This window comes from Lagenorhynchus albirostris, chromosome X, assembly GCF_949774975.1.
Source record: "Lagenorhynchus albirostris chromosome X, mLagAlb1.1, whole genome shotgun sequence".
Classification (NCBI taxonomy): Eukaryota; Metazoa; Chordata; class Mammalia; order Artiodactyla; family Delphinidae; genus Lagenorhynchus; species Lagenorhynchus albirostris.
In genome coordinates, this window is record NC_083116.1 from 35,540,664 (window position 1) to 35,552,241 (window position 11,578).

Below are 11,578 nucleotides of genomic sequence, written 5' to 3' on the forward strand. Positions count from 1 at the left end.
GCACTAGGTTGGTGTAATACATTATTCAACAGTATATCCCAGCAAACAAATACTCCAAGCATGCTAGATTACGTTTCTTAGCCTTAGGCCTCTGTTTCTGCTGAACTAAGTGATGCTGGTGCTATGTAAGAAAAAGAACAGATCTTAAACCTCTGGAAGAAAGTAACACGTATGAGACTTTCAAAGGCCAGAACACTGGCTTCTGGTGAACTATGGAAGGGATCAGTAAGGGTGACACAAAGCATTTTCCAGAACTGAAGTCATATATGGGCAGAACAGACTTCTTTTGGGGAAGTGTATTAAGAACATAACACTTGGAAAAAGAAACTACTTCCTTTCATGCTACATTTAAGAACTAAGTTGCATCTTGCTCTGCAATTTTAATTTTTGGAGTTGATTTCTGGTTAGGTCTTTTTATAAACCCCAAAGAATTGTCTCCAACCAAAGAAGAATGGCTAATTCTAGCCCCACTCCTGGATTGTTCTGTGATCTTCAGATAATCACTGAATCTTCATAAATAAATTCACTCTTTCATTCAGCATTTACACGGTGTCTAGTATGTGCCCAGGAAGGCAGGGGATGCTTTGGAAGGCCAGGGTAGGAAGGGAAGCTAATACTCCCCGGAGGCATCAGAGGGCATTACACTTGAGCAAGGTATTGAAGGGTAAGGAGGAACTCACCAGGGTCTAGGGCAAGAGATGAACAAGTTACAGTCCCCACCCTCAAGGAGACAAAGTATAATGGGTGTTGGCCGTGACAACTCAGGCCAAAGATGACAACGGGTTGCTACTGAAGGGCAAGAGAGGGGCTCCCAGCAGCCTGAAGAAGGATGCTTCACAGAGGAAGTACACTGGAGCTGAATTAGGAAGAACAAATAACCAAACCGCGGGGAGGTCACGTTTCAGGCACAAGGAACAACACGTGCTAAGGCCGAGAGGAGAGCAGAGACAATGTAGTGTATTAGAGAACCTACAGGTAACTTGGTGTGACGGAGCAAAGAAGAGGGATGCGAAAAATAAGACCAGTGGAGATCAAATTAAGAAGGATCTCGTATGCCTTTCTTTGGGGTTTGGACTCTTCCTGTCTAGATAAAGAGATCTCAACCAGTGGAATGGCATGATTAGCTTTGCATTTCAGAACTATTATTCGGGTGACAGTGTAGCAGATACAGCAGGTTGAAGAAGACTTGGGGAATTTTTTTCCCATGGAGTGGGATGTTCCAGGTAGAAACATGGGAATAATTTTGAAAAGAGACAACTCTCAGAAAACGAGCCACGGGAGAGGAAGCACAGGCAGTATGGGAATAGAAAGACAGGAAAAGAGAGGTTTCAAGAGGGGTCTCTATTTTGGACATTGGCCAAATATGGCAGGGATGCTAGACCTGGTATGATTAACGGGTCTCAGCACCCCACATGGAAATCTGGGTAGAAATATATTTCTATCCCAAGAGGCCCAGAGGAATGTGGGAGGACTGATTTTTTTTTTATCCTTTAGGGGTTTTTCCAGCTTTACTGAAGGATAACTGACAAATATAAAATGTACATATTTAAGGTATACAGTGTGATTAATGGTTTGGTATATGTATACAATGTGAAATAGTATACATATACCAATTAACATACAATTGTGGAACGTGAAATACAATCACGTTAATTAATACATCCATCACTGTTTTGCTTTGTTTTGCTTTCTGATATGTCGAAAACACTTAAGATCCACTCTCTTAGCAAATTTCAAGTATACAACACAGTATTATTAACTACAGTCACCATGCTGTTCGTTACATCCCTAGTGTAGCCTTTAGTTTTTGTTCAGGATTCCAGACAGAACCGTGCCTCAGTTTCTGGTCTTTTTGGAAACGAGAGTAAACAACTAGCTTAGAATGGTGATTAATAAAAAAAAGCTAATGAAGTTGGTATGCTGATAACAAATATGATTATGCGGGAGATGAGATATCATCTCACGCCAGTCAGAATGGCCATCAGCAAAAAATCTAGAAACAGTAAATGCTGGAGAGGGTGTGGAGAAAAGGGAACACTCTTGCACTGCTGGTGGGAATGTGAATTGGTTCAGCCACTATGGAGAACAGTATAGAGGTTCCTTAAAAAACTACAAATAGAACTACCATATGACCCAGCAATCCCACTACTGGGCATATACCCTGAGAAAACCAAAATTCAAAAAGAGTCATGTACCAAAATGTTCACTGCAGCTCTATTTACAATAGCCTGGAGATGGAAACAACCTAAGTGCCCGTCATCGGATGAATGGATAAAGAAGATGTGGCACATATATACAATGGAGTATTACTCAGCCATAAAAAGAAACGAAATTGAGCTATTTGTAATGAGGTGGATAGACCTAGAGTCTGTCATACAGAGTGAAGTAAGTCAGAAAGAAAAAGACAAATACCGTATGCTAACATATATATATGGAATTTAAGAAAAAATGTGATGAAGAACCTAGGGGTAAGACAGGAATAAAGACACAGACCTACTAGAGAATGGACTTGAGGATATGGGGAGGGGGAAGGGTGAGCTGTGACAAAACGAGAGAGAGGCATGGACATATACACACTACCAAACGTAAGGTAGATAGCTAGTGGGAAGCAGCCGCATGGCACAGGGATATTGGCTCGGTGCTTTGTGACAGCCTGGAGGGGTGGGATAGGGAGGGGGGGAGGGAGGGAGACGCAAGAGGGAAGACATATGGGAACATATGTATATGTATAACTGATTCACTTTGTTATAAAGCAGAAACTAACACACCATCGTAAAGCAATTATACCCCAAAAAAGATGTTAAAAAAAAAGCTAATGAAGTTGGTATGCTGATAACAAATATGATTATGAGGGAGGCCCCTTAAATGAGCAGCCAGTGGACCACCAGTAATAATCATATTCCCAAGAGAATAATAACACGTTATTCTGGTTTGGGCCAATAGGACGGCCCTTATCAGTTTTATAGAAAATTTTTCTAAATTTTTCTAAAGACTCTACCAACAAACATAAACATTCTACAAAGACTAAGTATCTGCAAATGGTCCTCGAATATGTAACTTCTGTATAAGTCCATATACAAAGAAGAGAGAACAAACACAGTGACACAATGGAGATCTCGGTAAAAATTAAACTAGGAATATCTAGTAGGAAGCAAAACAAATATCTAAGCACCCTGTCTTTATTACATAGCAAATAATAAAAAGCTGAAGGAAAACATCAATTCACATGTGGTGGGAAAAAAATCTCTCCCTAGCTATATCTATTCCTCTCGATAGAGAAAGCAAAATTAAGACAAATATAAACGTAGCAGCAGTTCTAACACGTGTATTTGGCATTATGGAACGGTTCAGTGGAGAGCAGGACACGTGGGCTGAAAATATTAATTTGGAGACCATCAACATGCGAGTAGGTGCAATTGCCCAGGAAGAGTATAGAATGAGAGAGGAGGAAAGACCTCGGGGGAACACCAACATTTTGGGGCTGGAAGAGGACCCAGGGATCCTCGAGAGATATGCTGCAAGTAGAGGAACTGGCTCTATGACATCATGGAAGCCAAGAGACATGTATTTCAAGATGAATATGGCTACGAGGCAAATGTCACAGAGAGGTCAAAAATGTTCTTATCTTTTTGTCCTCCCATCCTTTCCCTAGAGTTCACTAAAATTGACGCCTTGCCATTTTCAGGTCAGAAGAGAAATGGCCAAGTGGCACCAGAGGTCTGCTGATGTGTTTCAGAATGTTTCAAGAGTCTCCAGGCTCTGGACATTTGGTACTCCTTGAGCAGCATGAACAAAACCACACGGCAGGCCTCAAGAAAGATTTTCCTTTTGGTGGTAAACGGTACCACCGTGACCATATATCACTCAGCCTTGTTGCAAAGGGTACTCTTATGATGTCACATTTATTGCACTTTTGCAACATGTTGGGCATCACACAAGACACAGAGAGAAACACCGTGTGGTCTGGCGAGCAGCTAAACTGTAGCTAGTAGCATTTAGACATCTTTCCACAGGAAGGATCATGCTCAGTTCAAACAGCTCATATTTGCCAAGTGTCGCCCCAAAGACTTTGCCAAACAAGGATGCAAATATTCAGCCTAGACTAGTACCTTCTCAGCCCAGCACCGCTAATGAGCTTCATGACCTTGAGTACATCCCTTGGTCGCTCTGAATCTATTTCCTCACAGGCAAAAGGTGACTACCTCACCAAGAGGTTGTGAGGATCAAATGATCCACATGTGGGAAATGCTTTGAAGTAATTTAAGACTTTTCACCCCACAGAATGTGTTTACAATTACTGCCACAGACTTCACAGGCCATAAAAAAAAAATCACCACCATTCATTGAGATTTGATTATGTTCCAGGCACTCTGCTCAAAGTTACTCATGTACAAGTTCACGTAACTTGCAAAACCACTTGTATTATTATTTCCAGTTTACAGGTGAAACTGACATTCAGAGACATCAGTTCACTCGCCAAGGTCACAGAGTAAGACTAGACAATCTCAAAGACAAATACCATATGATACCTCTTATATGTAGAATCTACTAATAAAATATGACAGAAATGAACCTATCCACCAAACGGAAACAGACTCACAGACCTAGAGAACAGACTTGTAGTTGCCGGGGGAGGGGGCGGGAGTGAGGACTGAGAGGTTGGGATTAGCAGATGCAAACTATTATATACAGAATGGATAAACAACAAGGTCCTATTGTATAGCACAGGGGACTATATTCAATATCCTGTAATAAACCATAATGGAAAAGAAAAACAAAACTATACAATCCCATGTCTGTGTGACTCCAAAGCCCATGCTCTTATTTATGCTTCCTCAATCACATTACAGTTTTATGTGATATGCTGAGTTCTCAGTTACTCACAGCTTTTGCATGGACACAAATGCTCTTAGGGCTCTGAAGTGAGTGAACCGTGCCTCCACTCTGCTGTCTGGGACCAAAGCCTGGAAATGAGCAGACCCCCTGCCCAGGACACAGAGATTTCAGCATGAGAATCAAGGGCAGAGGAGTGCCTGTGGTTAGAGACCAGACCTCTGGCTCCACCAGCATCAGAAGTCTTTTCCATTCCTCCTCTCCCAGGTTTCTGTGCCAGCATATGAAGGGGACATTACCGAGGGCCTCAGGATTTCAAGGGAAAAGCTGTAGGACTAGAGGGAACATTGACATGAACATGAAACATTGCTACAGTGGTCAAATAAGCATGTCTGAAAATGACACAGGAAATGAGGAAACCCGCATGGGTTCACTTTATTTTTCACTCATCTTCTTAAGTGGAAATGAGCACTGACCCCTAGCCCCTGGTTAAGCAGAAATAAAGACTTAAAGGAAAGCACGCAACCAGTCCTGTGAAAATCGGGTCTTTGGCAGCAAGGAGCCATACTGTTTCTCCGTTACCTCAGGGTTCTGCCCCTTTGAGAGCACCTCCTTCCAAGGGCTGCGGTAAGGATAATAATAAGATCTACCATTTTTGTTGAGCACTGACTATAGTCCAGACATAGTGCTAAACGCTTTCATACAGTATCTCAATTCATCCCCATAACAACTCAATGAGGTATTAGCGTCGTGCCCATTTTACAGATGAGGAAACTGAGACTTGAGGATAAGTAATTGACTCAAACAAGGTTACATGGCTAGGAAGTGGCCAGATTGGGATTCAAATGCTGGTCCAGCTGATTCCAGAGTTGATGCTCCTAATGCTTCTATCATAACGGATGAAGGGGTTATTAAATATTTTGAGAAGTATAAAATACCATATACACGCAAGGGGTGGGTCTCCTTACTTAGCGCTCCTCATTGTATTCAAGTGAATTCAGGGAGGTGCATTTTGTCCCTCCTAAAATTCAGCCAGTACTGTCAGTTTTATAAATTGCTTTCGGTGAGTCTCAGCTTATCGGCAGAAATGATCAAATGTAAATTTGCCGAGCTATTTCCCTAAAGCTGTCTCCTGGTGGAAGTGGTGGCTAAATCTTAATTAAGTACAATATTTCCATTAAGGTCTAAAAGCTCACTTTTATTCCTCTGCCTGATGCCCAGTGACAAAGCACTTTGTTACACAATCTTCTAGAAAGATGAGCCATCTTTCCTGTGCTAAGCAAGATGTCTATGAGGCAGTTGGCTTTGGGAAGTGTCCTCCCTAAATCCTGACTGCTGTTTCCAACCACTCATGGGCCCTCAAGGCCTTTTGGAGCCTGAAGACCACGGAATGACATGATGAGGATTCCGCTGACCCCAAACTTCAAGACTGCTGCCTTGTACTATGGTTTCATGGTGATTCATCTTTCCCATTCAAATGAAATTACCTCAGGGGCAGAGTTTGTGCCTCTCGCCCATTTGAATTTCCCTCTGGGCCTTGTACTGTGTGTGGCCCACAGAAGGTCCTCAATGTGAGCTGGTAATGCCATTGGAATCCTGGAATTGAGGGAGAGAGGCACTGGATCTGTCCTGACCACATGTTGCTGCCCACCCACCCCGTTTAGTTTCTTAATCGAGTTTCTCAAGTAGCTGCCCTGGGCCCGGCGTTGTGTTAGGCACTGAGCATCCAAGCTAAGTAAGGTGGTGTGGTCTCAGCTATCAAAGAAGTTCTCGATCTAATGATGGGTGTACATGGGGTGGGCTGGAGAAGTGGTATCCCAGAGTATAGGCTCTTCCCCATGGTGTGCTGGAACCCATGTCCAATGGCGGCTTGGTTATATTTTGAAGTGTTTTTACTCCAGGGAGACTCCAGCAGGGGCAGCCATGGACTACGGAGACTCCTACAAGGTGCTCTTGTGGCCTAGGGTGGCACATGGCCCTGGCACCAGGCTCCTGATCTATTGGTTCACTCCTGGGTTTTTTTTTTTCACCCTCTGCAGGGAAATCTACAGTCTGTCTGGAGTGCAAGGAAGTTTCTTCAGCTTGTCTTTACCCACGCCTACTGAGAGATCTCCTCTGTTAACTTGTTAGTAACAGCTGTTGAAATTCCAGTGGGGTCTATATGTGCTCGTGCACACTCACAATAGGAATATGTTTTATCATCCAGCTAGCTCATTGGCCTTTTCTTTCTCTTTCTTTCTTGAATACCATGGTCCAGGGTTAACAGGGGAAGGGCAGACCTGGCTGGATGAGAGGTACCTGCTGGAAGTAGGACTGCCCTTTCCACGTGTCTAATCAGCAGGCAATTCCAGATCATAAACATTAAACCAAAGACACACTTTCACATAGGAAACCATTATGAGTGCATAAAGAAAGGCATGCTTCACCTCCCCCTGCCCTTGGGAGAGAAATGAGGTGGCAAGTTAACCCGTAAACTTCCAAAAGATAAACAAACCGTTGAAACCCTAACCTCTCTGGAAAGGAGTGGCTAAGGTTCTGCCTATTAGAGGTGATTTCTGCAAAAGGAAACTATGGTGAAAGGATGTAAAACTTGACCTGAGGGTTTGAGCAGCTACTTTTAATCCTAGACATAAATCTCACTCCTTTCTGCTAGAAAGATCCAGTCCCATTGGCACCTGGCTGAGAGCAACACTCTTCCTTTTAGCCAGAGGTGAGAAGAGAACTAGTGGCAAATAGGGGGGAAAAAAAGTGACAGCTGTGACTACGAACTACTGCCTGTAATTGCGTGTGTTACAATGTGTGTGTGCGTGTGTGTGTGAAGTGAGAAAGTGTGTGAATGTGATAGTATCAGTGCGGGGGTATGTGTAAGAGTTTGGGAAAGTATTACATGGGTGTGTACGTGACAGCATGGGTCATTACTAGTACTATTGTGAATCTGTGTCGAAATGAGTGTTGCCATGGGTAAGTGTGATTACGTGTGAATGGGACACGGTTAGAGTGACGGTATCAGTGCTGAATATATGAGTGGAAGGGTGTAATTCGGACTGTACAAAGATAGAAGAGTTTAAATGGGTGAGATTGTGTTTATGGTGTGAGCAAGTATAAATGTGAACATATGAACATGTAGGCACACGTGTGTGTTCGTGACTTACGAGCTGTGTAAACATGTAACTGTGAGGAGGAAATAGTGGTGTCAGTGCAAATGTGTTGGAGTGTATGAAATTGAGCGTGTGTATGACCATGTGAGAAACAGGCAGGGGAAAGTCAACCTATGTCTGTGTACGGAGTGTGTGTAATTGTGTAGGAATTTGAGGGAGCGTTAAGGGTGACTGCATCATCTGAGTGGAAGTGAGTGTGTAGGTATGACTGGGAGAGTGTGAGAACATAAGAAGGAACGTAAAGAGTGTGTGAGAACGTGAGGGTGGGTGTATGATAAGTGTGGGCGTGTGTCAGTACGGAACTGTGAATATAGAGACGTGACTGTGTATCAGTGTGTGTCAGTATGAATGTACCTGTATATAGTGTGTTCAGAAATATGATGGTGTGTGAGGGCGAGGGGGTAAGAGTGATCATCACTATGAATGTGTCCAGTGTGAACAGTGAGTGTGAGTCAAGGAGGTAAATATGATCGTGTGAACGTACAAGGGTATGAGTATGTGCTTGTGAGAGAGTGTGTGTGTGAGCGCCGGAGGGTACCAAAATTATCTGGGATGCTGAGAAACCCTCCAGAAGTGTCTTTCCTCCCAAAGTCACTACATGTGTCCAGTTACACGCAAGCACCTTAGCCCCTCTCAACCTCCATCTCCTCATGGGTAAAACAGGGATGATAAAAATACCTACCTCGAACTAGTATCACTTTTATAATCAGAAACAAAAACAGCAACGATCAGAAAAAAATTTCTACCTTGCAGAGTTACTGTAGGATCAAACGGTCTCATGCAAGTAAAATGCCTAGCACAGTGCTGGCAACAGTAGACAATAAATACAAGTTATTATTGTGGCTGTCATGGAACACCCAGGAGAGACCCAGGGGCTTGCTTATTTTAGCCAGTTCTAGTTACCTTCTGTTGCTCAAGCTCTATAGAGGATCCCCTGCCAGAGCATCTCTGGAAAGCTGAATGCATCAATATCGGCAAGGCTGTAATTTCATACCTTCAATTTCACGGCCAAAACTCTGGAGCTTCCCCTCCATGAGATGGCATCACAGAAGCACCTGCCACTGAGCCGCAGTTTTCCTTTGTCCTGTAGGCCCAGGACAGGCTCAGTGTGAAAGGAAACTGCATTGTATATTCCTTGTTTGTTTTTTGTTTAGGTCTCTTTGTTTTTCTTGTTGGGTCTTTCTTTAAATTTTGGTTGTTTGGTTTTGACTTGGGCAATATGAGAGATGTCTCAGCAACTGACAAAAAGACAGAAGACCAGACAGGGAGACAGAGGGACGGTAAGATACAGATAGCTGGACAGCAGCATATAGCCACAGAAGGCCAGACAGAGACGACAACAGAGGAAGCTATCATGGCTGCCCGAGAGGAAAAGAGACAGGTAGATGATCAGAGAGGCAGGCCAAGAAACCCGAAAGGAATGGACAGGAAGAGAGAGAGGCCCAAATGGGAAAGCTGTTAGGGAACTGCCAGACACTTGAGAGAGACTAGAGACCTGTGAAATCTGGTCCCTACTCCTGAAGACCTTACACAGTCCAGTTTACCTGCCAAGATGAAGACTCCAGAAATCATGCAAGAATTAGTTAAGGCAGCAGAGAAACAAGGGCTATGCTACATGCTACAGACTCGGGCGTCGTTGGAGAGCTGGGGGAGGAAATGCTCCCTGGTTGGGTGGTAAGACAGAGGGAATGTTCTGGAAGGTTTAAGTTAAGCCTGCCAGGCCCAGAAGCTGGGATGGATGGGATGGGGGTACACTTTGAATAGGAAGGTAAAGTTAAGGTTATGGGGCAGTAGAAATTACAGGAACCAATTGGTGAATTTGGGGCATGTGGCTGAAATGCCACTTCAATATCAGGAAAGCAAGAGGAAAGGAAATGACAGCTTGACGGGAAGCATGTCTGTGTTACACGAAAGCTCTTAGATGGAGCTTGACATTTGCAGAGGACTTGGCAATGACTGGTAGGTTGTTTCTCCTGCTCACTCCAGGATGTAGGTCAAGGTTGTCAATCCCATATTAGAGATGGGGGAACCAAGAGACCGAGCGCCGCTGCACAGTCCCCCAGAAAGTATGGGCTGTGCCCCGAGGCCTGGCTGGTGAGGCCCAGGCAGGGCCTTTGACATAGGGAGCTCTGGTGGAAAGGTGGCATTTACCTGGATTTGGAGAGCCCTAACTCCCTGCCCTGGAATCCATTACTCACCTCACACAGCCACCGCTGCAGGACCTCAGCACAGGTGGGTGCTGCCCATGAGAAGGGGCCGGGCTGCCTTCAGCTCCGACGGGCTCAGTGCTGGGCACACCAGCTGCCTCAAGATGCAAGGACTCAGCTGCTCTTTCTTGGGGGAAACCTGCCGAGAGAAGCATTGTGGGGGGGCGGGAACCTCCTTCCCCACCTGCTACTACTCCATGCAACCCCCCAAATATCACACACACACACACACACACTCTCACACATACACACACAAACACACACTACAGAAAATCCCTTAAGAAGGTAGATAATCAGAGTCAAGAAGTGTAAAAAAAAGCCTCGGTACATGAGAGTCCGGAAAGGGCACTGAGCTGGGAGTTTCAAGCTGAAAACTGCTAGCACTTCACCACTCTGCATCTGCTTGCTGGTGAGTGGAAAAGACCTGCCCTAGTCACCCTGGACAAGTGCTGAGAGCACTCAATCAAATGACAGACGTGAAATACCTGCATATTTACAGGAGGTGGTACAGTCCGGTGGACAGGAGGAAACTGCGAGATGGTGGCAAACCCTCACCCCCAAGTCTCCACCGCCATTTCCATTTCCCTTCTCAACAACCTCCTTCACTGGGTTGGTGGGCAGGCTTGGGGGAGCACTCTGAGGTCCCCTAATTTGCTTTCATCTCACAGCTGCTGAGGGCCTCAGCCTCTGATCCTAATTGGAACTTTCCTCTACCTTCCGCGAATATCTGCCACAGGGATGTCTTCCGTAGTCTTCCCCAGATTTTCGGGGTGAATACATACTGGGGTTTTTAGGGGTTTACAATTTCCCCTATCTTCCCCAGAGAGGTTTCCATGTCCAACCACAAAGGAGACAGGGTCCCCCCCTTTTTTTTTTGCGGTTCGCGGGCCTCTCACTGTTGTGGCCTCTCCCGTTGTGGACCACAGGCTCCGGATGCGCAGGCTCAGCGGCCATGGCTCACGGGACCAGTTGCTCCGCGGCATGTGGGATCTTCCTGGACCGGGGCATGAACCTGTGTCCCCTGCATCGGCAGGCGGACTCTCAACCGCTGCGCCACCAGGGAAGCCCAGACAGGGTCCCTTTAACCCTTCCCTTTCCTGCCTTTCCCCACAATCACTTGAGCCTCTCAAGGAGGAGACTGAGATTCCCTTGATAGGACCCCAAGCCTTGCAATCCTTCCTTCCTTGCCCCCTCTTTCCTCCATAGACTTTGTCCTCAAAGAAGAGCAGCACCTATGGGCTAACTTCCAATAGAGTCAGATCCAGGCTCGCACATGCTCTATTAGGGGATTCCAGAACACAGAGCGTCCTAATCCAAAGACGTGGATGGATGGATGGGTAGCTAAAGCTGGAGAGAGTAAAACTGAAGCCTCAGGGAGCC

General features: G+C 45.1%; 1 protein-coding gene across 1 annotated transcript in view; it reads right to left on the bottom strand.

The window, feature by feature from the left end:
- Positions 1–10,319, bottom strand: part of PAK3 (p21 (RAC1) activated kinase 3) — a 110,491-nt gene extending 100,172 nt beyond the window's left edge. Inside the window, exon 1 of the mRNA XM_060138073.1 lies at positions 10,190–10,319. The gene's annotated coding sequence lies outside the window, so the exon portion shown is untranslated. The remainder of the gene's footprint in view (positions 1–10,189) is intronic.
- Between the last annotated feature and the right edge of the window lie 1,259 nt (positions 10,320–11,578).